Below are 13,514 nucleotides of genomic sequence, written 5' to 3'. Positions count from 1 at the left end.
GGAGACTGTCCGCGGGGTGCGTGTGACAGGGGGTTCTCCTCCCCCACCCCCGGGAGATGGTGAGTGCTGCGGTTTGGAGGAGCGCGGGCCGCTGCCTGCTGGGCTCCTGGCCTCGCGGCGGCTCTGCACGCCGGGAACCGGGAAGGGAGCAGCGGGGTTCGCCCCCTTTTTGCGGCTCCCGTGTGCATTGCAGGGGCTCGCAGCCCGCCACAGCCGAGCTGGGGGCTGCTGGAGGGGGTTGGGTTATTGAGCTGGCGAGGCTGGAACAGGAGTGGCGGAGTGGGTATTGGGGAGACTGCAGTAGCAGGGTAGGCTACAGAGGGCTGGTGGCGTTGCAATACTGGGGGGTGCAGAAAAGGGGGAGTTTGCAGGGAGAGATGTGGGGCGAGTCTAGGGTAGGGGACAGGCTGGGGAAGGAAGGAAGGAAGCAATGAGAAGGCGGCAGGTAGCTCTGCCCACCAGAGGGATTTCTAGTGACCAGGAGAACTTGAGGAAGGAAATGAGTTTGTGTACAGTCGTGTGAGTCTTAGGCTACATTCCTGGTTTCTTTTATTGGCATGTAGAGTATGTACTTGGGTAGCCCCCCCCCCCCAGCATGGGTTAAAGGAGAGTGTAGAGGGTGAGGCACTGCTTAGGCCAGTAAAGAAACGCCTGAATCCTGTGTACCCAAGTATATACCCTATAGCAGTGGTCTCCAACCTTTTTATGGCCAGCACATTCATGTTTTCAGAAGAGTGTGGCAGGTGCCAACAATTTTTCAAGGCTTATTTTGTATTTGTACATTAAATAATATGAAAACCATCATATTTAATATAACATAATATATGAATCCATAAGATGAAGGTAATTTTACATGTAAAAAGTATTAAGTAAATACTGCAATTACTCTTTCACCTTACCACGTGAATTTGCTCTTTTTTATTTACCTGTAAGAAAAATTAAGGGGTTTTTACAAAATAAATATCATAAATAGTTTTCATCTTATTTATTTTAAAAAAGTAAAACATTGTTGAACTGCTGGTCCAAATATATTTATTATTCTTACTTTAACATAGATAGCCAGTGATGGTTAATTAAAAATATTCTTTGTATCTGGATTTCAATAAACAAATATGAAAAAAAGTTAAACACAAGTTAATCATATGCTCTCATCAGCAGTTAATGGAAATTAGGTATCATTAATTCACGTGGTTTTTCAAATAAAATCAGTGTGATTTTTGGCAATGCATTTCTTCAGCCAGTTTTTTGTAGTTGGGAGAGTAGGATGATATTCCTGTTTGTAAGCAATCGTCAAGATGGGCATTTGTAAGCTGAGATCTGTATTTTGATTTTATGATGTTCATTGTTGAAAACAGAACTTCGCATAGATAAGTGGAACCGAAATAAGATTTTATTTTGTATGCTACATTTTTTAAGGCAGGAAACTTTTTTCAGTCAGACAGATTCCAAAAGTTTTCATCTGTTGCGCAGGATTTTAGAACAATATCATTTTGAAAGTTCAAAATCTCCAGTTCCACGTCTTCTGTTCTTACTTGAATGAGACTCTCAATTGATGTAACCCTTTCTGTTACCTCTATTTAGCCAATAAAAGGATTCACAAGAAAGGCAACTACAGGCTCAATGATGGTGAACTGTTGAAATCTCTTTTCAAATGATTCCAGAAGTGTTTGAATGTGGGTAACATGGTGATGGATTAAAATCACTGTCATGTACCATTTTCTTCATACTGGGGAAATGTATGAGAGACTTCGTCTTAATATGTGACATCCACAAGAACAGTTTTGCTTTGAATGATTTTATATAACCTATCATTCTCTCTCTTCCGTGGAGCTCAAGATTTAAAATGTTCAATTTGTCAGTGATGTCAGCAAGAAAAGCTAAGTCCATTAACCAGCTGGAGTCTTCTAGTTGCTCGAAGTTCAGATTTGTGGACTTCAGAAATTCTTTGATCTTTTCAGTTAGGCTTAAAAAACATGCAAGAACTTTACCTTTGCTCAGCCATTTACTTCTGTGTGCAAGATAAGGTCAGATTGTTTATCAGCAACATCTTCCAACAGGGCTTTAAAAAGTCGGTGTTGCAAAGGTTTTGCTCGAATAGAGTTATTTTAATAATGACATTCATGACGTGAAAGAAAGAACTTTGATGCACAAAGCTTCTTGGTGGATAATACAATGATAAGACAAAGTTTGGAAAGGATTCATTCTTTTTACAATCCAGTGGCGCTGCCCATTTTTGCTGGTGCCCCATCAGTTGTGATTGCAGACAGCTTCTGTAGTGATATACTAATTGATGTTGCGTATGATTTGAATAAATTATACATGTCCTCACCCTTTGTTTGCCCTTCCATAGGCAATACTTTTAGTAACTCTTTTTTACAGTGAAGTCACTAAATACCATCCTCACCATAACTGCCAACTGCGCTGTATCCGATATATGTCGACTCATCGAATTGCAGTGAAAACCAATCACAAATTTCCAAGTCATCCTTTAGCTGAGTTTGCATGTCGCTTGAAATTGCATGTATCCTCATTGGAACTGTGTTGTCTGATAACTGCAAGTCTTGTATTGCTGACAAAATCTCACCCTTGTTAGGAAATCCTTGAAACAGGCAATCAGCACCAGTCAAAAATGCTTCCTTCAACAATTCACCATCTTGAAAGGGTTTTTTCTTCTTTGTGAGCAGATGAGCAATTTTAAAGGAAGCAACAGTAGCACTTTTAGACTTTACCACTTGTCTAGTGAAAACAGATTGCTGGGCAGATAGGTTTGATTTGAGTTGATTAATTTTCTTCTTTCTCAACTCAGATTTAAGTGGATGGCTAATGTCAAAAGAGCCATGATTAGTTTGGAAATGGCTTTCAACATTGTTTTTTCAGCACTGCAACAGCACCCCCGCACAATAAGCAACCACATTTCCCTTTATTTTCAGTAAAACAATAGGATTCTTCCCACTCTGCATTGAAATAATATGTACATCGTCTTTTATTTGAGCCACTCATTTTGGGGCAAAATATTAAAAAATAAAAAAAATCCCACAGCACAAGAAAACAGCACTATCAGTGCAGCAGAAGACTACTCACAGGGAGGGCTGGCTCCAGGTACCAGTGGAGCAAGCACATGCCTGGGGCAGCACATGCTATGAGGTGGCATTCCGTCCATTCTTGGGATGACAGAGTCGGAGCATTTTTTTTGTTTGGCGGCAGTTCTGGGCAGTGCGGAGAGACGCTGCAAGGACAGAGAACACTGGCGCCTCCAGCCCCGGAGTACTCTGTCCCCAGCAGGTGTGGGGCCCCAGCGTCTCTCCCCTGCTGGGCACTAGGTGGGCTCCGTGCCTGCTGGGGACAGAGAACACTGGCGTCCTCAGCCTGCAACCCTGGAGTGCTCTGTCCCCGGTAGGCGCGGGGCTGCAGCTTCTCTCCGGCTCAAGACGTGGCCCCACGCCTGCCTGGGACCGAGAATACCAGCGTCCGCAGCCTGCAGCCCCGGAGTTCTCTGTCCCCGGCAGGCGCAGGGCCACAGCTTCCCTCCTCTGCTGGGCACTAGGCGGGCCCTGCACCTACCAGGAACAGAGAACACTGCGCCCGCAGGTGTTCGGGTGTGGGGCCATGGGTTCTCTCACCTGCTGGGCACTAGGCAGGCACACATAAATGCCCTGGTGGGTGCCGTGGTGCCCGCTGGGACCATGTTGGGGACCACTGCCCTATAGGGCTCTCTACTCAGCCTTTCCTGTCTACACTGCTGTCTTTAGCTGTTTTGTGTCCAACTGCCTCCCTGGTGCTGGAGCCATGCCCTGTGGAAGGAAAAGACTCCATCAGTGAGGAAAGGCCTCAGTGGTGGGGAAGCAGCTGGCAAAGACTCTGCCAGCTCCCTGCCTCTGGAGCTCTTCCCTGCTGCAGGGAAAGGCTCTGGCCATGGGGAAGGGTTCTCGCAGGAGAGAGGTTGCTTCTGCAGCTTTTCCCACTGCTTCCCTCCTTCTAGAGCCTTTCACTGATGTGTAGTGACCATGGCACTGTGGATGCAGCCTGCTTTTTTCACTGCGGTGAGTGGCTACGCATACCCTACACACTGTTGAAAGTTGTGTGTAGTGTAGACATAGTTTTATGGTACCATAGGTGAAAGGATGACCTTGTGACTAACTCATGTAGCCAGGCTATGGAGATCTGTTCCTGACTCTGCCACAGCCACCCTGTATGACCTTGGGCAAGTCACTTTAGCTTTTACAGAGTGAGATAGAATCAATAATCCTTACTTAAACACACAGATTTCGGGGGGGGGGAGGGTTTCTCCAGGGCAGCTGGACCCATTACTCTTTGAGTAGGAGAGGAAGGGTGGCCTTCTATGGCTGGCCTGATGTTAGGTGCTTGCTGAGGTACACAGGCTTTTGGCAGTCTCCTGTTAATTTCAGCAGCTCAATTGGGGAGGAAATGCTCTTTCTTACAGAGCTGTCTGAGGCACCGGGACAGACCCTGAAATAGGCATCCTTTGTGTTCAGGGACATGCAGGTCACCATATATAGGCTGGGAGTTCCTAAAATTCTGCGTAGAAATGCAGGGCTCCTCTGTTCAGCTGCTCCAAGCCTACGTCCATACTACAGCTTTAAATCGATATTAGTAAAATCGATTTTATAAAACAGGTTTTATAAAATCGATTTTACGCGTCCACACTAGGGCACATTACTTCGGTGGTGTGCGTCCATGGTCCCAGGGTACCATCGATTTCCGGAGCGGTGCACTCTGGGTAGCTCAGTAAAAGAATTGGACCAATAACTTCGATATCCGGCCACACTAACCCTAAATCGATTTAGTAATATCGATTTTAGGGTTACTCCTTTCGTTTAGCTGGAGTACAGAAATCGATTTTAAGACCCCTTAAAATTGATTTTAAGTGCCTTGTAGTATGGACGGTTACAGCGTTAAATCGATTTAACGCTGTTTAAATCGATTTAACGCTGTAGTGTGGACCTGGCCTAAGATTGAGCTTAAACCCTGCATGAAGCTGCAGAATAAGTTACTACACATGCTAATAGGTGGTTCTTGTTAGCTCTGACCAGGCTAGAAAAGGATTGGTGTGTCTTTATAGGGCAGAGAGAATAGCTGTTCAGGAAGCACTCCAAACAGTAAAAGTGGGGAGGAAAATTTAGGTTGAGGTTTATATTCTGATGCCTGTTACCTACAGTGCCCCTCCTGGAGTTTGGTTTTAGTATGGACTATATACACTGTTCAGGATAAGGGAGGAACTCTACTTTCCACATCAAAAGAATGTTGTAAGGATCAGTATGCAGCAATGCCTTGAACATGTGGAGATAATGATGTGCTTTTTATTAAATAGTCTTCTTGATAGCTTTTAAAAGATCTTGTTAAGGATTCCAGCCCCTGTTAGTCCAGGGTGACTTGACCAACACTGCGGGTCCGGTAGAGAAGTTGATAGACTTTTCTGAGTCCTGTGATGATATTTGGACTTCAGCTATTACAGAAGGCTGCAGTAGGCGAGATGTGGCTGAGGGAAGAGAGCAATTATACTAGAAGCTCACAGATTAGAAGAGAGCACTGTGGGGAGGCAGCCTCAAAATGTGAAGAATCTTCCAAACAGTCAGATTTTTTTCTGAGTCTCCACTGTGACACTTTTTGAGTTTACCCGATGGGTCTGGAAATAATCACTACCCCCTGCTTACAGCATGAGAGCCTTGTCTGTGCCCACCAGAGGAAACTTTCCCCATCTACTGGGCTGCTGGGTGCTCCAATCGGGCCTCTACAAGCCCCACCGTTTTTACTTAAATCCATTTACAAATCAATGTAATTAAATCAATGCAATTTGTGTGTAGAGGGAGCCGAAGTTTAATACGCTCCCCCAAAACTCTGAGTGACTTAAATGAAGCAACTAATTACGAAACAAGTGAAATGATGTTGGGGGGGCAGGAGAGAGATGTTACAGGAAGAAAAAAGGTTATTTCACAGCCATGGAGAAGTAATTTTAAACAGTGAGTAAGGACTACTGATCATCCACTAGAGGGCAAACCACTCCTATATTCTCTCTAACATTAGTGTTAGATGCATCAGAATGCCTAATACCGTAGTCCAGTGGTTCCCAAACTTGTTCCGCTGCTTGTGCAGGAGACGCCCCTGGCGGGCTGGGCCAGGCTGGTTTCTTTACCTGCCACGTCCACAGGTTTGGCTGATCGCAGCTCCCAGTGGCCGCGGTTCACTGCTCCAGGCCAATGGGAGCTGCTCCCATTGGCCTGGAGCAGTGAACCGTGGCCAACCCATTGGCCTGGAGCAGTGAACCGTGGCCACTGGAAGCCGCGATCAGCTGAACCTGCGGACATGGCAGGTAAACAAACTGTCCCGGCCCACCAGGGGCTTTCCCCGCACAAGGGGCGGAACAAGTTTGGGAACCACTGCCGTAGTCATAACTAGACCTGTGCAAATAACTGACTGATTTGCTAGCATTTCCAAAAAGTTTCTGTTTCAGGCTGACCTGAACTGAATGTTTTGGGTTTTTTTTTTATAATTGTCAGCTGATTGAAAAATTGGAAAAAAAATGTTTTCATGTTGAACAAAACATTTTGCTTGAGAAATGATTTTTTTTTTATTTTGGCCATTTAAAACTGTTTTTTAAGATAAAAGCACAGTGCTCTATTCACAAGAGGCTTAGGCACCTCTGGCATGTACAAAACCAAGGTAGGAATGGCATCTGGGATGTGGGAGAATCAGGTGTGAATCCCTGCCCAGGAGCAGGGGTTTGTACCCAGGTTTCTCCTTTTTCTGGTGAGTGCCCTAACCAACAAACTATTGGCCATGGCTCTCAGTCTTTCCTGTTGAAGCTGTTCCACTTGTGTAAATATGTATCGGACCAGGGACTGGAACCTGAGTGTCCCACCCAGTGGGTCCCCTAACCACCAGGCAATAAAGATATTCTCTCTCTCCCCCCTCCAATGAATTTCCACAGAAGAGACTGAGAGAGACCCACCCCCAGAACACCCTATAGCCCCGTGATAAGAACACTCACCTGGGATGGGAAGGGGGAAAACCTGGATTTCAGTCCTCACTCCAGAGCGGAATTCAAATCTGGGTCTCCCACATCCCACGTGACTGAGTGCCCTAACTACAATGGGGTGGAGGTGGCACCACTATTATCACCTCCTCCTTGGTGTTGTGAATCTAGCCCGAAAAAAAATGGTTCCGTTAAAATGAACCCCCAATTTGATATTTCATACATTTTTTCCTTTTCTTTGAAATAATTCATCAAAATTGACATGAATTTGTGAAATTTCAATCAACCTGAATGCATTTTTCATTAAAAAAAAAAAAGTTTGGGCTGAAAAATCTTGTCCAGCAATAGTCATAACCTCTCTCCTTCATATATGACCTTTGCATGAGTTCAAAGAAATTTAACTGTGTGGAAAGCTTGAATGGGTAATAACAAGCCATTTTGGTGCTAGAGGGACAGAAAGAAATTGTGATAAACATTTTATTAATGATCTTAATTTGAAAAAGTATATGAAATTCTTAACATTTTTCTATTTGAAAAAGAAAAGAAAACTTCCTGCATATTTAGCCTTCAGAGTAAGTGTAAGATTGAGGCCAAACCAATTGTATCTAGCCATAGTTACAGGGATGTGTATCTAAATATAAAACCTATGATGGAACCTTATTGCAAACTTATGTACAGATTTGCTATTATGCCTCAGTATTACATACTCCACTAAGAGTAATTGTCAAATTCACATTCATCTCTAAATGTTGTGTATGTAGCTAATTGTGATCAAAGCATTATTATGAAGTCCTATATCTGCTGAGACAAGTAGCTAGTCACCTAGTTTTCCACAAAGGTATGGTGACATAAAGCACTGTGCCAACATTCCCGGCTGATGTGGCACTGCCATTCCTCTCAGTCATGATATTTTACTACCAATGTTGCACCCAAATGTTTCTTAAAAAGAAGACTCCAGAATTCGATGTAAAAAGGTAATTTAAAACTATCTGAAGAAGAATCTATTTATCTGTTTAAAAATAAATAAAACAAATGAGTGGTTGATAAACTTTTTCTTGTTTATGAGTTTAGAGAAGCATCTGATCCAGAAGGACTTCCTCCTGGAGACAGAGAGCATCTGAGAAGCTTATGAACCTATTGGATTGCAGGCCTGCCAGCAGCTGAAGCCCATTCTGTCAGAGTTGTTGCCATTCTGTGGGCATAAGCGGCTAGCATTCTCTGTGGAGCTGTGTCAGCAGCTTATCTGGTTATTGCTTAACCGGTTTCCTTGAAATTATTGCTGTACTATGAAGAAAAGTTTTGAAGGCTGTGATTAACAAGTAGCTCCACCCGGTTGTTGTGGGAACTGTGAATAAAATTCCTACTTGTTGGTGCTTGTAAAGCAAGAATTGGGGTAATCAGTTTAACAGGTAAGAACTCATTTTTAATAGCCTTTATTGTTTTTTAGGTGAGCTATTTATATGCTGTGCACTTAAGCCAAGACTAACCAGGAAATGGTGAAATATATCACTGATTCTTTTTAATGCTTTTTATGAATAATCCAGCTGAAGATAAGAATCTCTGCGGTGTGGTTCTGTCTATTAATGAATTTTTGGCTGCTGTGACTGAGTAACTTACTCAACAAAATTTTTTGGCTCTATGTGTGTTTTGATAGTTGCTACTAAGAGGGATTGATTTCACTACTTGCCAAAGGAGTCATGAGTCTTTGCCAAACAAAATGGGAATGCTGTACCATTCTGAAGTATTGTACAGAAACAGATTCCTTTCTTAACTTGTAATGGTTTAAAATAATTCTACTTTGCAAATTTAGCTTCACTACAATTGAGATGCATTTAAAGCTGTTTGACAAAGCAAAGGACTATATGCTAGGAATGTTTTGCAACAGAGGACTTTATAATATATTCTCCCTTTTCCATTGCAATTAATCTACAGTAACATTTGTGTCCATCACATTTACTTAATTTATAACCAAATCCAGGTTTTTTTTAAACTCTGGGCTCCAAAGGTCAATGATGTACAATAGAGAAACCGTTTGAGACTTGTTTAAGAATTAGATTGAGCATCAAGCATAATCTAGTTATCAGGCATACATTGAAACATGACAGTTTGGCTGCCCGCTTGTATTAGTGGTAGTATAGTAACACTTTCCTAGCCTGCCTAGAGGTAAAAAGCAACATGTGTATATTTAGTACCCTCAATCTCAGAGTGAAAGGCTTTCAAATTAAATGACAACTCCAGTTCTTTAAACTTTGTTTGCTTTTAGTATTTATTGAAAACATGCACTGTTCATATTTGGTTTCTTACTATAACCGCTTTAGTGTATTACATAATTCTGGGGCAAATACAAAGGACTTCATCAGATAGTCTCAATGCACTCCAAACATTCAGCTTTTCTTTAACTATTTATGTAGGAAGTTTTAACAAGTTTACAAATTCTTGTCATGTAAATATCAGAAACAAAACAATTATTACAACAGTTCTCTTTTGTTTAGAGACATTACACAGAAATACAGTAATCGTATCCCTCTATTTAACAGAGTGTTACGATGTTACAGAATGAGTATCATTACAACACCTTTGTTGTCTCCAGTGATTTTATTAAGTTAAGTGAAATCTCTATACACACATACTTAAAAGGCCAGATATGACTATCAGATGCTAATATTAAAAAAAAAAAAGTCAGGCATAATGCCTTTTTTAATTATTATTTTTATTTTTTTGGCAGATGAATGTACTTTTTCTGAGTACAGAATAAAAGGTAACCAAATATCTAAGTATCTGTCCGCTGTTTTGCTGGTACGTAACTGATGTCTTAATTTTTCCATAACTACAGCTGCCCATATTTTTTTGAACCAATAGCCAAGCAGCTACTAGCAAATGAGAGATTAATACTTCATTTCCTTTTGCGTAACCATTTTCACTAGGAAGCCCCAGGAGGATTACTAAAGGATCATTTGGTAATAAAAATCCAACAATTTATGCTTTTGCTTCCAGATTGCATCCCGATATTTTCTTATGGCTGGACGTGTCTAGGGCCGGTGCTACCATTTAGGCAGACTAGGCGGTTGCCTAGGGCATGAGGATTTGGGGGCTCCAAAAAGTGGCACCCTCCATTTTTTTTTTAAGTGTTTGAGCGGTCGCTGCCCTGGGAGGGAGAGGGAGTCTGAGCTGCCACCGGCAGCCCAGGGATTCCCCTGGGTCAGTGCACCGCCGGCAGCCTGGGGGTTCCACCGCGTCAGTGCGCTGCCGGCAGCCTGGGGGTTCCACCGCGCAGTCGCTGCTTCGCTTCTCCCGCCTCCCAGGCTTGCGACACCAATCAGCTGTTTGGCGCTGCAAGCCTGGGAGGAGAATTAGAGCAGGACAGCATGTTCGGAGAGGACACGGAGCAGAGGTGAGCTAGAGTGGGGAGATAACCGCAAGGCTCCCCGGGCCTGGAGGTGGGGAGCTGCTGCAGGGCTAGAGGGGCGCAAGGTGGAAGTTTCGCCTAGGGCGTGAAACTTCCTTGCACCGGCCCTGGACGTGTCCACCATGTATGCATAAAATCTCCTCTTTCACCACAATTTCTTAAACATTTTTCTGCATTCAATCGCTCTATATTTTTTTTAACCTGTCTGGTGTGAGGTACCATTGAAACAGTATCTTAAGGAATTTTTCTTTTATTGTACTAGAAGCTGAGGTTGCTGGTCCTCTTTTCCAGATCAATTCCCATTCTTCTAGTGTAATTTTTCGCTCTGCATCCTTTCCCCAGTGTGTGATATATGGCCTTTCTTTCTTTCTTTTTTTGGGGCGGGGGTTAGGAAAGCTGTCTGCAAAGATTGATATAAATTAGTTACTTTTTTTTGTTTCCTAATTGACCAGATTAGGAAACAAAAAAAAATAACTAATTTATATAATGATAGCTTTCTGTATAAAACAGGTTTCTAGAAAATTGAGATACACAGTGCCTGATTTGAAAGTACTGGTACTAGGGTAGAGTGGGCCAGTTAAAATTATTTTTGATCTCTAAATAAGTTAGAAAAGTTTCTTTACTGAATAGCTGGACAACTGTGTATATTCCATGGGTCTCCCGTCTTTGAAGATCTGTGGTTTGTGATTTCAGTTAACATCTGGATTATTTGCAATGGGTGTCATTGGTGAACTAAACATTCAGCTTTAACATGAGGTAGGTAATTTATCTTTACAGATTGGGAAAGAGAGCTAGAGGTAGATGAATTACCTTTTGTCATCCAGAAAGTATGCGATACAGCTTTGAATAGAGCCCATACTGCTGCCATCTCCTAGTGATGTGCCTGATGGGAGTTTGAATCCTTTTTCGCCTCTGAGAAGTAACTTGGAGATTGCTTTAAAGTATTATAAAACTCCAAAGTTGTGAGTTGAATTATAAACTGAACTGTATAATTTAGAACTCTGCTTGTAAATGAATAGAACAGCATTAAAGCGGTGGTCATAAATTGATTCCAGTGGAACATGTTTCTCCATTTTTCATTGTGCAGTATCCATTCTGAGCAGATTTTTCAATAGAAGGTTAAATAATGAATATTTATTTACATGATTAAACCGAAGGCTTTTGTATCTAGCTATTGTGGCTGGGAAGGTAGTATAAATCTGAAGATTTGTAAATCAGTTTCTTGCAAGAATTCTGTGGTTGCTTTCAGTTATTCACTGAAGAGTGATTTTAGTGTTAATGAAAGCAGCAAAGAGTCCTGTGGCACCTTATAGACTAACAGACGTTTTGGAGCATGAGCTTTCGTGGGTGAATACCCACTTAGTCGGATGATGAAAAGTGCTAGACTGACATAGTGGTAGCTCTAATTTGAGACATTGTCCAGCTCAGAAAAATGAGAAGTGAATCAAAGTAAAATATATTTACAATCATCCCAGTTCTATGCCACTTGCCTTCAAGAAACCCCTCTTTAATTCCAAGTGCTATATACCAGTATCTACATTCCTCTACTGCAGTGGTTCCCAAACTTGTTCTGCCGCTTGTGCAGGGAAAGCCCCTGGCAGTCCAGACAGGTTTGTTTACCTGCCGCGTCCGAAGGTTTGGCTGATCACTGCTCCCACTGGCTGTGGTTCGCTGCTTCAGGCCAATGGGAGCTGCTGGAAGCGGCGTGGGCCGAGGGATGTACTGGCCCCCACTTCTAGGAGCTTTCCCTGCACCAGCGGTGGAACAAGTTTAGGAACCACTGCTCCACTGTATCCAGTTCAAATCACGACACCTTACCCAGATTTCTCTCCTGACCTCTCCCTTATTTTTTTTCTTTGCCCATGCCTGACTTTGTGAGACTCCTTTGACATTTATGCTGTACAACTGGAACACCCTTGTGTGCCAAATTCTCATTTTCTGCTTCCTTACAGAATTTCTAAAGATACACCTATTCCACTCTGTCGATAATGAAATTGCCATTCTCTCTATATATACAATAATAAGTAGAACCACCTTATGGTTTTAAGAAGTGGAATAGGGATGCTGTTACTTGTTTGACATAGCTCTCCTATACATTACAGAGCACCATGCACCCTTTTAGCACTTAATGTATGTTATTCTTAGCTTCAGACATAACGGTGTAGAACTTCTGTCATCAAGAAGAAAGACCTATGTACGGCAACTGCATCAGTTTCCTACATTGTGGTTTACTTTCCAGCAAGGACTCCAAAGCAGCAATAGCATTTCAAGGAAGGCACCTGCACTTCATTGAATAGCCACAGCAAAGGAACTGAAAGGCACTCTTGAAAGTCAATTAATTGATCCTCCTAAAATGCTGACCTAGCGCCACCATTGCTGAGATTTAAAAACTGAAGTCCTCTTTATTCCGAGAACGTGAATAGCAGCAAAGCAAGCATCTCAACCCTGTTTTACAGAGACCACTTCTGTGGTTGAGAAGGAGCACTTAAGTTGAAAATATTGGGGACGATTTTTCAAAAAAGCCTTTTTGAGCTGAGGGTGATGTCAAATCAGAGTGAAGGGAAGAATAATGGATTAGCTTTCCTTTCCTCATAAACCTGCCTGCCTCCCTCAGTAGAAATAAATAATAAGGAGAAAGAGGGGGCCGAAGAGGCAGAAAATAACTATAGAATTGACTTTTCTGCACTGCTTTAAAATCCTAGATGTAGTTTGTGGGATTGGCATGGTAGTTGGGGAGGTTGATTCCATAGATCCACTGCTGGGGGGAAAAAAGTGTTAAAATTCCTAGGGTCAGATTCTGCCACTCGGTCATAGTGAGTAGCACCTCGCTCTGCAAACAGCTCCTTGCAGTCAGTCAGCAGGACTGCACGTCTAGTAATGCAGCGGCGGTACTATGCATTGTAAAAGTGGCAAAATCTTGGTCTTTAGTTGGGAAGTATATTTAGAGCCAAAAGGAAAACCTTTATAGTTCAATTAAATTAAAAAGTACAAAATTTACTTGTCACTTTTTTATCCTAAGGTGAGAAAACGGACATTGATCATGGGAAAACTGACTTTCTTGCCACTTTCTGATGTGGCTTCTCTGCAAGCAGCTCCTCCATCCTGACAGATGGAGGA

The 13,514-nt window shown here is 42.5% G+C and overlaps 1 protein-coding gene across 4 annotated transcripts in view; it reads left to right on the top strand.

The window, feature by feature from the left end:
* The first annotated feature begins 55 nt into the window (after positions 1–55).
* CPVL (carboxypeptidase vitellogenic like) overlaps positions 56–13,514 on the top strand; it is a 105,678-nt gene continuing 92,219 nt past the window's right edge. Inside the window, exons 1-3 of one of the 4 annotated variants that reach the window (XM_050938667.1) lie at positions 3,363–4,040; positions 8,063–8,400; positions 9,717–9,749. The gene's annotated coding sequence lies outside the window, so the exon portion shown is untranslated. Of the gene's footprint in view, positions 60–3,362; positions 4,041–8,062; positions 8,401–9,716; positions 9,750–13,514 lie in introns of those variants that run through there. The other 3 variants (XM_050938664.1, XM_050938665.1, XM_050938666.1) reach the window with 3 other exon arrangements.

Source organism: Gopherus flavomarginatus, chromosome 2, assembly GCF_025201925.1.
Source record: "Gopherus flavomarginatus isolate rGopFla2 chromosome 2, rGopFla2.mat.asm, whole genome shotgun sequence".
NCBI classification, from domain to species: domain Eukaryota; kingdom Metazoa; phylum Chordata; order Testudines; family Testudinidae; genus Gopherus; species Gopherus flavomarginatus.
The sequence above is the reverse complement of the archived record's forward strand: the minus strand, read 5'-3'. Positions and strand labels throughout refer to the sequence as shown.